Here is a 12701-nt window from a genome sequence, read left to right on the forward strand (position 1 = left end):
TTTGTGTTATAGTGTCCTTTACAGGTAGGAACTGTTGAATGTGGATATTATGTCATGAGATACATACGCGAAATCTTGAGCAAGGACACAAGCATTATTACTGATGCGGTATGTTTTCAAACTACTTACATTGTAACGTTATAAATACTATAATATGACTATTTTTTTAACAAAGTGTCTACTTGACTTTTTATGTTTTATAGATTGATACAAGAAACTCGTACTCACAGCTTGAATTGGATGAAGTACGAGTGAAGTGGGCTGAATGTTTATCCCGGTACATATGATAGATACACCTGGATATGATCTTCTTCTTAATTTTGTAAACGGCTAACATAGGAGAATGCCCATAACATTTTTTGTGTAAACGTTTTGTTCATAGCCATTATACTTATAGATGATGCAATAGATGCAAGGGGATAGAGATTTTAGTTTTGGTATACAAGATAGTTATTATTATTGGTTATATAAGAGGTAGCTATTATTATTGTTGATTTTGGAATAGGCCACAAATAGGAAATTTTAGTTGGCTATATTTGGATTTGAATTATATAATTGTTGATGACATTGGTGAGAACAAATGAAATTATTGTTGGTTTACTTAATTATTTTGTCATTTTCTTGTTGCGTAACTATACTGGTTCTGAAAAATTTTATTTTGTTGATGGATATGTTTTATTGAAACAAATGTACCTAATGCAAGAACCAGAAAATGAAAAATTTGTATATTTAATATATATTAATAAACAGTACTATACATAACGTTAAATATATGTCAAGTATACGATATTCCTTTACATGTAAAAACGTCAAGTATATGTTTACTTGACACGTATAAGGCGTCAACTATACAACATTACTTGACACATAAAAGGTGAACTTTGATGGATTACTTGACGTTAATACAGTGTCAAGTAAACGTATACTTGATGGTTTTTTAGTGTCAAGTAAATGGATACATGACGGTGGTTTAGTGTCAAGTAAACGTATACTTGACGGTGTTTTAGTGTCACGTAGACGTATACTTGATGGTTTTTAAGGGTCAAGTATATTTATACTTGATGGTGTTGCAGTGTCAAGTATACGTATACTTGACGGTTTTTTAGTGTCAAGTAATCAGACTATACTTGACAGTCGATTACTTGACGCTTTTAAAAACGTCAAGTACACGTTTACTTGACACTGTCTTAACGTCAAGTAATCCGATTTTTGTAGTAGTGAGAAATATATTTATAATGAGGGGAGTGCAACTAAGAGTCTTTAGTGGAATGATTCTTTAGTTAACGAATGTTGATTAAGCTTAGTCTAAAAGAGTTTAGCCAGTTAATTTCGAATCGTTGGAGCCCATGATCTATAGGTCCATTAGATTCCCCTACTAGCTCATATGGAATCAACTAAGAACAAGAATGTTGAAGTAACTCGAATTGTTTGAATTAAGATAAGAGAGAGAAACTGAAAAATGTATAAGATATAAGTCAGTAGAAATAAACTTTAAGCTTTTTTTAAATAAATATGAATATAGATTTATATTTAAAAGCTTGAAAAGTTTTGTGACGTTCAAAGTTGTGAAAGTCAACTTGTTGACTGTTAACTTTGAGAATCAAAACTTTGATCGGGTTTATATTCAAATATGATTTTAATTTTAGAAAAATGAATGTGGATTCATACTCAGGAGGTTAGAATTAGTCAAGACGGGAAAATTAGTAAAAATTCAAAAAGTTTGACTTTGACTTAATTGGTCAATTGACCAAAATGCCCTTTGACTAATTATTCTAATTACTAAATGTTAGTGGGAGATGTAGCATCCTATTTTGAATTAAAGGCCACTAATTTCATTAAAGAGTTAATGAAAAGATTAGGTGTTGAACATATATGAAATAAATTGCATGTAATTTGCATGTAAACTTCATATAAAAACTTCTCATTATCGAATGAGACGGATGATGTTTTCTCTGAAAAAAAAAACCTAAACGATTCGCTTCTCTTCTTTCACTATATATTCTACGTCATAAAAACCGAGTCCCACAACTCCGTTCTTGGTCCTGAGCATAGTAGGTCAGCTTGGTGGTTGTCCTTGTTCGTGATATTCAGGCTGAGAAGGAAAAGAATTCAAAGAGGAAGCTCTGAACTATAAAAGATAAGTTCTTCGTTTACCTTTTAGGCTCCTCGTTTAGGATCATCACATAGCATGTAGTTGTTAACTTCTAAATCGTTTAGATGCATATAGAGTAAAGCATGATCTATTTCTTCCGCTGCAACATGCCTCTAGTGTTTTTTTCTATTACAAATGTGATGGAGGTGACACCCAAGCCAGAGGATTTGTTTTCTTTAGGCATAAATGATTTGTTGATACTATTGCAAGAAGTTAAGGATACAATCATCGAGATATTAAAAAAAGATGATGTCTCGACTATTGTTACATCACCAACGAAAGCATGTGATTCCTGTTGTATGTCGATATCACTCAGTGATGAAGATTTGCTACTTGGGTCAAAGCTTCATAATAGACCTTTATATGTGTCAGGATACATTCGGGAGCAAAAGCTTAATCAAATTCTCATAGATAATGGTTCTGCCGTCAACATTTTGCCCAAGTCAACAATGAATCAATTAGGTATCTCAGTGAAAGAGTTATCAAATAGTAAACTGGTGATTCAAGGCTTTAATCAAGAAGCACAACGGGCAATAGGCATTATTCATTTGAAGATCATCATAGGAGATTTTCAGGCAAGCACAATATTCCATGTGATCGATTCGTGGACTACTTATAAAATGTTAGTAGGGCGTCAGTGGATACATGAAAATGAAATAATAACCTCCACACTCTATCAATGCTTTAAATTTTATAAACAGGGAATTAGGAAGGTTGATGCCGACACTAAGCCATTTACAAAGGCTAAGTTTCACTTTGTTGATGCAAAATTTTATACAAAAAGGGAAGACGTGAGTGAAGTCATATCAACTGAAGTTCCAGTGGCTAAGGCCACTTATAAGCACGAGCAAGAAATGATCACAATGAAGAAATCAAATAAAGGGGATGCACCCAATGGTCAAAAAAATGATGAACCAATGACCCAAACTAAGTCGAGGGCGCCAAAGACTGAAAAGATAGCAATCCTACAAAAGGAAGTCTCAAATCCTCTTGTTTTACGTTATATTCCTTTGTCTCGACATAAGAAGGGAGAATCACCATTTGCAAAATGTTCGAAAAACCTAACGATTGGAAGCATCGAGATATTAAAGGAAAATTTCACTGCGCCACTTACCAAGATAGAAAAAGTAGAAGTAAAAAAAACTTGAGAAAAAGGGCTTAGAGGCATGCCTTCTAGAAAGAAGAACAGTGGAGGGATTCGACCCAAAGGTATATAAGTTAATGGCAAAGGCGGGTTACAACTTTACAATTCGTACTGAGCTTAAAAGCGTGAAAATATTTGATGAAAGGCCTGGGCTTTCCCCTACCCAAAAGAAGCTTCAGAAACAAGGATATTGATGAAGAAGCTGATGTGATATCTGAGTATGCAATTAATGAAGAAGATTGGCGTCAGCCCAATATAGACTATTTGGAGCATGGAAAACTTTCTACCGATCTTCAACATCGAGCTGAGATACGTAGAAGAGCTGCACGATTTATTTATTACAAAGACACACTTTATCGACGCTCATATGAAGGACTTCTTCTGCGATGTCTAGGAAAAGAGGAATCGACAAAGGCCTTAGAAGAAGCACATTTAGGTATTTGTGGGGCCCACCAGATTAGTCCAAAGCTCCAATATCAATTGAAAAGAATGGGTTACTATTGACCTACCATGATCCACGACTCGATGTATTTTGCAAGGTATTGTGAAGCTTGTCAATTCCATGCAAATTTTATACATCAGTCACCAGAGCCGCTTCATCCAACAATAGCTTTATGGCCTTTTGAAGCTTGGGGACTTGACCTGGTTGGACCTATCATGCATAAATCATTGGTTGGTCATTCTTACATCCTTGCAGGAACTGATTATTTTTCTAAATGGACTGAAGTCGTGCCATTAAGAGAAGCAAAGAAAGAAAACATTGTAAATTTTGTTCGAACACACATCATTTATATCGTGATTGAGAACGGAAGACAATTGTTAACACTTTGATGGACAAGCTAAGTGAAAAGTTTAACTTCAAACAGTACAAGTCTTCTATGTACAACACCGCACCAAATGGACTGACAGAAGCATTCAACAAAACTTTGTGCAGTCTTCTGAAAATGGTGGTCTCCATGACAAGAAGAGATTTGCAAGAAAAGATTGGGGAAGCATTGTGGGCCTACAAAACTACCTATCGTACTCCTACAGGTGTTACACCTTATTCTTTGGTTTATGGCATTGAAGCAATACTCCTACTAGAAAGAGAAATTCCTTCCTTAAGAATGACAATTCAAGAAGGACTAACTACTGAAGACAATGCTAAATTACGCCTTCCGAAGCGTTTAACAAAAAGAGACTGGAAGTTCAACAAGCACTCGAATGTTATCAAGCACGAATGTCAAAAGCCTTTGACAAACATGTAAGGCCCTGATCATTTTAAGTTGGTGATTTAGTACTCGCAGTAAGAAGATCTATCATCATGACAAGGCATACGGGAAATAAGTTCGCACCTAAATAGGACGGACCCTACATTGTCAAAGAAGTTTTCACGAATGGAGCATACAAAATCATCGATCAAGACGGATTACGAATTGGCCCAATCAACGGCAAATTTCTCAAGAAGTTTTATGCCTAATCCAGTTATGTAAACAAAAATTGAACTACGTTATGACTTGATCCCTATATTATAAAAAGGGTACGTAGGCAGCTTAAAGTTCACTTTAAGTTCAGTCACACGTAAAAAAAAAATCATGCATTGTCTTCTCATATGTAAGCATTGCAAAATAAATGTAAATGTAGTTACACTAGAATAAAAAAATAGTTCTTTTGCATTATCATTCAACAAAATTTTTACATCTACAAGGATTACAACAAAAGAAAATGAGGCAAATGGGGCATAAATAAAAACTTCCACTTGAAGTTCTTAAATTCTTCTCGTGTAGATTCCATGCTCTTGCGAACCCTAGCCAGAGCCTCAATCGCTTCTTCAGTAATAGCAGGGATGCTTTCAAGGGTGTTGACTTCATCCTAGAGCTTGGCAATTTCTAGTTCTTGCTGGTCTATGGCCTCTGATTTTTCATAAGATAAGATTGACAGTTGTCCAGACTCAACATTTATGCTCTGAAGTCACTTATCCAGTTCCTTCTTTTCTAAAGATAACTCCACGGCTCTTTCCTGAATAACTTTGGCATCCCCTCGTAGTTGTTCCATCAAAGTTAAAGCTTCCTTGATGGCAGACGTCTTCTAATCTAATTGATGAGCTTTGTCTGTTGACAACAACTGTGCAGAATATGAAGATTGCACATCGTTGAAATTGTCTACCCTCTTAAGGTAACTATTTAGATACTCTTCAAGAGGAGTCAAGTCATCTGTATGGATCTTCTCAATCCCTGAGAGAACCGTCGCTATTTCTGGCCTAAGTCTTGGGATATATTCAAAATGAGTTCGCATGATCTTATCTTGAATATCCTTCCACATACATAAGGTTGTTTTCTAGAAGAAGTTTGAAACTACCTTTTCACCAACCCACTAAGAAGGCTCAGGATTTCTCGTAGTCTGTCTATTATAAGTGCCTAATGGTAATTCAAAAAACTTTAGGAGAGCATGTGTCGAGCTGACCTTTTGTAAGGGTGCTTTAAAGCAAGCATCTCCTTTGGATGAAGGATTCTCAATGTCTTTTCCTCTCACTGTCATCTTGCCTCGATGAATCTCCTCGGGAAGAGTAGATGGACGTAAGGACTATTCGGCTGGTTTAGTGGCGAGAGTCTTCGAGTACCAACTTCTTCAAAGACCGAATCAACTGCGTGGGATCCCGTCAAAGATTCATTACTGGCTAGCTCTATAAGTCCTTCAAGATGATCGTTCAAGGGTGACTGCAAAAGTAAAAATTAATAAGTCATTTGTGAAGAAGATGAACAAAAACAAAAAAAAAATATGAAAGGAAAATGTGCAAACCAGTGGTGGAATATTAGGGACTCCTAAAGCACTTGAACCCTTTTCGTCGAGATCATCACCTGATACCTTCTCTTTCTTCAAAGGTCTCTTCCAATGATGATCACTTTTACTGCTATCACTCTCATCTTTATGCTCATTTACCTCCTCCTCGAGAGTAAGAGCCATCGCCTCAACCAAGCGAATTTCTTTACCATCCAGGTTACTCACTCAGTTCTTGGGTAGTTTGGGTTGTAAAGGGGGAGGAATGACACTACTTACCAAATGGTGTCTGTTATCCTCAAAATAGGTCTCGTGCCTCATGGTCCACCAGTCTGTAAATTTCTGTGTCACATGCTTATAAGGCTCTAACGAACGGGCGGGCAAGTATAACTCAGATAAAGTGTTACGCCTCATACATATTCTCCAGTGATATAATATATTATCTAGTATGATCGCAGGTGGCATGCCCCCTATATCATTAGGGATATCCTAGTAAAAGCCAAATTGTCGTCCAAATTGATACGGATTGTATGATGTTATGATCCAGGTATTTTCACAACGAGAGGACAAGTAGCAGGAATGCATGCTTATGAAATATGAAGTCTGCAGAAATGATGAATCATGGGTATCAACCATGCGTTCATGTTTATTCCTATTATGGAGGTTAGCGTGCCACTAAATTCTTACATCATTATGGATCAATTCTCGCGCCTCATATTTGCCAAAATAAATAAACTCGCCTTCGCTTGAAAAGTTAGTCATCTTGGGGCCTCGAACTTCAGTGGAAAGTGAATAATGTGTGCCAAAATAATGGGCTAACCAGCCATGGACGAAATGCATGGAAAAATGAAAGTCCATGCATCCTATCGAATTAGAGACTTTGGTTATCAAACCTAGCCCATGATATATGTTCACCAAAACTGGAACTGCAAGACTATAAATAGTGCTAGCGGCCATTAAGCTTGCAACTCTAAATACTTCGGGGCGAAGAAATGATCCTTTCTGGGGAAATACGAAAACGCACAACCAACAAGATAAGAAGGTAGCTAAATACGTTTCATCCTTCAGATCATCCCTGATTCCAAGTTCCGCAAATAACATGCTCTCCCTAGAAGACCATTCACGAGCTTGGATCTTTGAACCATCAAGGTTTTGAGTAGATTTGGAGTGTGACGCCTTCTTTTGCTTCTGCATTGTTAGCTTATCATAGCTTCTAGACCCAAGATACCAGAATGAAATCCAGTTGCTAATAGTCACTTGGGAGTCATTCTTAAAAGATGTAGCGTGGTCATTCCTTTGCGTACAAACTATTGAGTAATACGCCTGGAAAAGATATTGATAGGTCATCAGAAGACACTTCGTCTTATCTCGCGAGCAGGTTAATTCTTTAAACGAAGGGATCCTTTCCTCGTAGAAATCTCCCTTAATGGGAAGACCCCCAAAAGACCATAGGTCCCACAAAGAAATGGATAACTCGCCCACCATAGTATGAAGAGTATTAGTCGAAGGACATCATGCTTCACAAAATGCTCGAACAACAACACTATTATGATCATAAGTGTACAAAGAAGCTGTTACGTCGTCATATAAACGAGCACTGTAAAGAAGTTGCGCATTTCGACCAACTATAAGCTCTAGCCACTCCCAATAGCAGTCAGTAAAGCAGAACTCTCTCCAGGGACCTTGGTCACAGCGCCCAATGTGTTTGGTCTTCAATTAAACGTTGTCCAAGAGTAACAGCTCTGTCAAAATTAGGAGCCTCGTTATGGATAGAAGATTGTAAGACCTATGCACTTTTTCCCTCAGACAAAGGTATCTCCACAGATAATCTGGGAAGAATTGAGTTGTTGTATAAGTGTGGCCAATGATCTGCAAAAGAGCCAGCCCATGGCTTCTCACAAGGAGACTAAGTCCATCTTCTCTTAGTTGATTTCTATCAGAAAGTATTACAAGGTGTCGAACACTGGACAAGAATCGTTCTGTGATGTAAACCATTGTTCTGCAAAAGTAGATCACCAGAAGCAAGTTAGTGCTGATGATATTGTCTTGGAACAAAGAATACATGAAAGCAAAGTAGACGAAGCAGGACATCATGATAGAGTTGTATCGTCTATCATGAACAAATTTCAGACATTGACGAATCAGTAGGGCGTCATGATAGAGTTGCATCGTCTATCATGAACAAACCCCAAGAAGCAGTAGGACATCATGATAAAGTTGCATCATCTATCATGAACAAACTCAAGACGTTGACGAATCAATAGGGTGTCATGATGGAGTTGCATCATCTATCATGAACAAATCCTAGGCGTCAATGAAGCAGCAGGCATCATGATAGAGTTGCATCGTCTATCATGAACAAACCCCAAGCGTCGATGAAGCAACAAGGCGTCATGATAGAGTTGCATCGTCTATCATGAACAAACACCATGCACGCGTCGATAAAGCATCATAGCATCATGATAGAGTTGCATCGTTTATCATGAACAAACCCCAAAAGCTGACTGTGAAAGAAGCAGAACATCGAGGAGAAACCATATTGCATGGGACCTCCAAAAAATAAAAGAAAAAAAAGTCATTAATAATAACAAAAAAAGGACAACCTTTGGTACAGCTTCAAGTTGGTGCAAACCTGAAAAAAAATTAAGTAGGCTAGGAATAAAAAAAAAAAAGAATAGCAAACAAAAAGAAAAGTCAACAAGAAAAGAAAAGGAAGAAACTAATTTTAAAAACAAATAAATATTTATAGAAAAAAAAAAAAGAAGAAGAAAAGAACAAAAATCTTATATAATACATAAATATAAAAAAAAAAAAAAAAAAAAAAAAAAAAAGAAAAATAAAGAAAAAGAAAAGATTTAAAGAAAGAAAAACAATGTTAATGACTAATTTAAAATTCGATTAGCGTGAAAAAAAAAAGAATTAAAAATAAATAAAGAAAAAAATATTTTTTTTACATAAATAGATTTTTAAAAAAATAGAAAACCCTAAAAGATCACACTGCCGCCCTCCCCTCTATTTTTTCTTCTCTTCTCTTTCTCTTTGTCTTCTCTATTCTCTCTTTTCTTTCTCTTTTCTTTTTCTCCACCTTTTTTTCTTTCTTTTGTATGTCTTCTTCTTCCTCTTTTTCTCTTCTTTCTTTTCTTTCTTCTTCCCTTCCCATTTTTTTTTCTCCTTCTCTTATGTGTATATATTTTTTCCTATCTTCTTCCCTTCCATTTTTTTTCTTTCCTCTCCTTTTCTCCTTCTCGTCTGTACTTCTTTTTCGACAACAACTTATTCCAAAAAAAAAAAGAAATGAACAAACAATTAGTTTTCGTACGATGGTGAGGCGTTGCGGTGGAACGGAGGAAACCGGTGGAGAAAATCCAACAATGCAATGACCAAAATAAAAAAAAAATCTCCCCTTCTTCCCATTCCTCTTTGCATCTCAGCTTCAAATATTTATAAAGAGTAAAAACAAATTATATCTAAAACATTTTTGAGATTTAGGGTTATTTGATGTTTAAATTGTTAAGATCTTGATAAAGATGAGATTGTTTTAATATATATATATATATATATATATATATATATATATATATATATATATATATATATAATTTAAAAAAGGAAGATATTTGAGTATTTTGTTAAGAAGAGAAACTAACGTGGAAAAAATTATTGATATATTAAAAAAGATTGCTTTTCAAGAATAAAAATATATATAAGAATAAATAAATAAATAGAAAGAAAGATAAATAGCTTTGAAAAAAATTATAAACAGATTGGAAAAGGTAAAACAGATTGGAAAAGGTAAAAAGTAAAAAAAAAAATTAAATAGGTTTGTTTTTTCTTCTTCTAAATATGTTAAAAGGATATTCCAAAATAATAATAATAATAATAATAAAATAAGTAAATACATTCTAATTTTACTTTCTTCCATTTCTCCTTTTACACTATATTAAAAAAATGTGATATAGCTTCAAAAATAATAATAATAATAACGACAACTTACATTCATGAATTGGCAATATTCCAATTTCACTACTTTTAAGCTTCAATCTTCCAATTATTTGAAAAAAAAAATTAACCAAATTTCATATAGCATTTTAATCACTCATGTCCAAATGTATAGTGATTAATTTGACCTTTTTAATGGAAGCCAAAATCAAGAACAAATCACTTGTATTTTTGGTCTCAGATTATTGTTTTCGAGATTTACCCACTCATGCACGTGTACGAATCTCGAAAAGGGGGCATTTGTTGAGCAAGAAATTTTGGTCAATTAAATTCTACCAATTAAGTCATCATAGTAAACGTTGGGATAATTATAATTCGATTGAGTTTGGATAATTAAGTTTTCTCGTACCCAATCTAATTAAGCCCTAAATATACAAATTAGGCCAAGAAATAATGGACCCGAGCCCAAACCCACCAAGCAAATGGGCCCAAGCCCAAACCCAACAAGCAAAGGGACCAAACCCAAGCCCAACAAGCAAATGAGCCCAAACCCACCTAAAGCCCATAAAATTTCTCTATAAATAGAAACATCTACCATTCATTTGAGGATCTTTGGATTAGAGGAAGAACTAAAGCTATGAAGAATTGAAGACTCAAACTTCTAAAAACCCTTAAGACGTGTAAGTTATTATCAACCTCGAGATCATCCTTCTGAAAGATAAAAAATTTGTAAGATTAAAACTTTCCTAGAATTCCAGAAGATTGAAGCTCGAACTGACTTGCAACTACAGCTTCCTAAAGATCGAAAACCACGAAGTTCTAGATTTTACTTTTTGTATTCGAGAGAAAGAATCAAACGAGTAAATATTAGAGATTCCACAACACTATATCAATCAATATACAAAGTTCAATTTCGCGAATTACATTTCTTTTGAAATCTCGTGTGGACAATGACCTTTATAAGTTATCGGTATTTATATTTCTGCTAGTTGTTAAGAAATTGTGAAAGGATTTCTTTAGCTTTTCGAATTTGAATTTGGCTTATCTTATTGATAAGACCTAATTGTTAGTCTCTAGCTGCAATGTGAGGTTTGGTTGTGTTCATTTGACACATATATTTTATGTTTAGGAAATTGTCTTCTCCTTAATTATTCATACGAAAGTATCCTTTTATACCACTTGGAGTATTCCATTTAACGTGTTGTGTTTGTTTTAAATATGGGTCTTAAAGTGCATCTAGAATGTTGTCATCTATATCTCATAGATATACATTTTGACTTCTCATTTTTTGCTTAGTTCACTTTTAAGGCAACAGAACCACATGTTCTCAACATTGTATTATTCCATTTGCATATTCCCAAGATCTTTTATTATGCCCAGAAATTTGTACTTCACCCAATAGGTCTACTTTTTGATCAAGAAACTCAGGCTCTATGCCTAGGTGTGCATGGGCATTGATTGATATATTTTGTTCATATTAGACATAGAGTTAGGTGGAACAATTTCTTTATATGGTAGAAGTTTGGGATGTTGTAAGTATGTAATGACCAAATATATGTATATGGTTCAATGATATATGCAATTGGGTAAATATTAGTTCTTTGATGGAAAGTTTGGGTTGATTCAATTGTTCAATTAATATGGATTTCAAAACAGGTGCAATTATTATATGGGTATTTCAAATTGTACAATTTTTCATTTGAAAAAAAAAACTTGACATGCAAAACGTTAATGAAATTAGCAACACATAGATCAGATTTACACTTTTTATCGCATCATCCTATTCTAACCACCTATTAGGTCACTCACTTAGATCTTAACACGACACATCCACGAATGAACGATGCATTTACGAAACAAGCAAAATTCTACCCTAATTACTAGGATTAACATGTAATAACCTTAAATCATAATGCAAAATGGTCATTTGGTCAAAGTCAAACTTTGATTTTTTGAGTCAAAAGTCAACATTTTGATTTTTTACTATTTTGTCTGTCTAGACGAAACTCAACCTTCCTAACATGAATCCACATTCATTTTCTCAAAATTCAAATCACATTTGAATATATTGTCGGTCAAAATTTCTTTTCAAAGTCAAAAGTCAACCCTTTGACTTTTTATAACTTTGACAATTTTCATCAATTTTGAGCTTTCGAATATAAACCTGTATTCATATTTTTTACATTTAAATCCCATTTAAACGTGAAATTTTGAATATATTGTAGGTCAAAGTTTCTTTTCAAAGTCAAAAGTCAACCTTTTGACTTTTTATAACTTTGACAATTTTCATCAATTTCGAGCTTCCAAATATAAACCTGCATTCATATTTTTTACATTTAAATCTCATTTAAACATAAATCTCTATCTCTAATCTGATAATCAAAGACTATATTACACATATTTGTCGGTTTCTCTCTTCTCACCTAATTTGAACAATTCGAATCATTCCATCATATTGTTATAAGTTTATTCCATATGAGCTAGTAGAGAAACCTAATGAGCCTATAAATCATGGACTCCATTGATTTAAGATTAACTGGCTAAACTCTTTTAGACTAAGCTAATCAACATCCGTTAATTAACGGGTCATTTCATTAAAGTCTCATAGTTGCACTCCCTCCACTATAGATATAATTGTAACCATGATTAGTAAGTTAATCCTTCGTAATCCTTCACATGACTTAAATCAACTTCTTAAGTCCTACTTAT

The sequence above is a fragment of the Cucumis melo genome, chromosome 3, assembly GCF_025177605.1.
Source record: "Cucumis melo cultivar AY chromosome 3, USDA_Cmelo_AY_1.0, whole genome shotgun sequence".
Classification (NCBI taxonomy): domain Eukaryota; kingdom Viridiplantae; phylum Streptophyta; class Magnoliopsida; order Cucurbitales; family Cucurbitaceae; genus Cucumis; species Cucumis melo.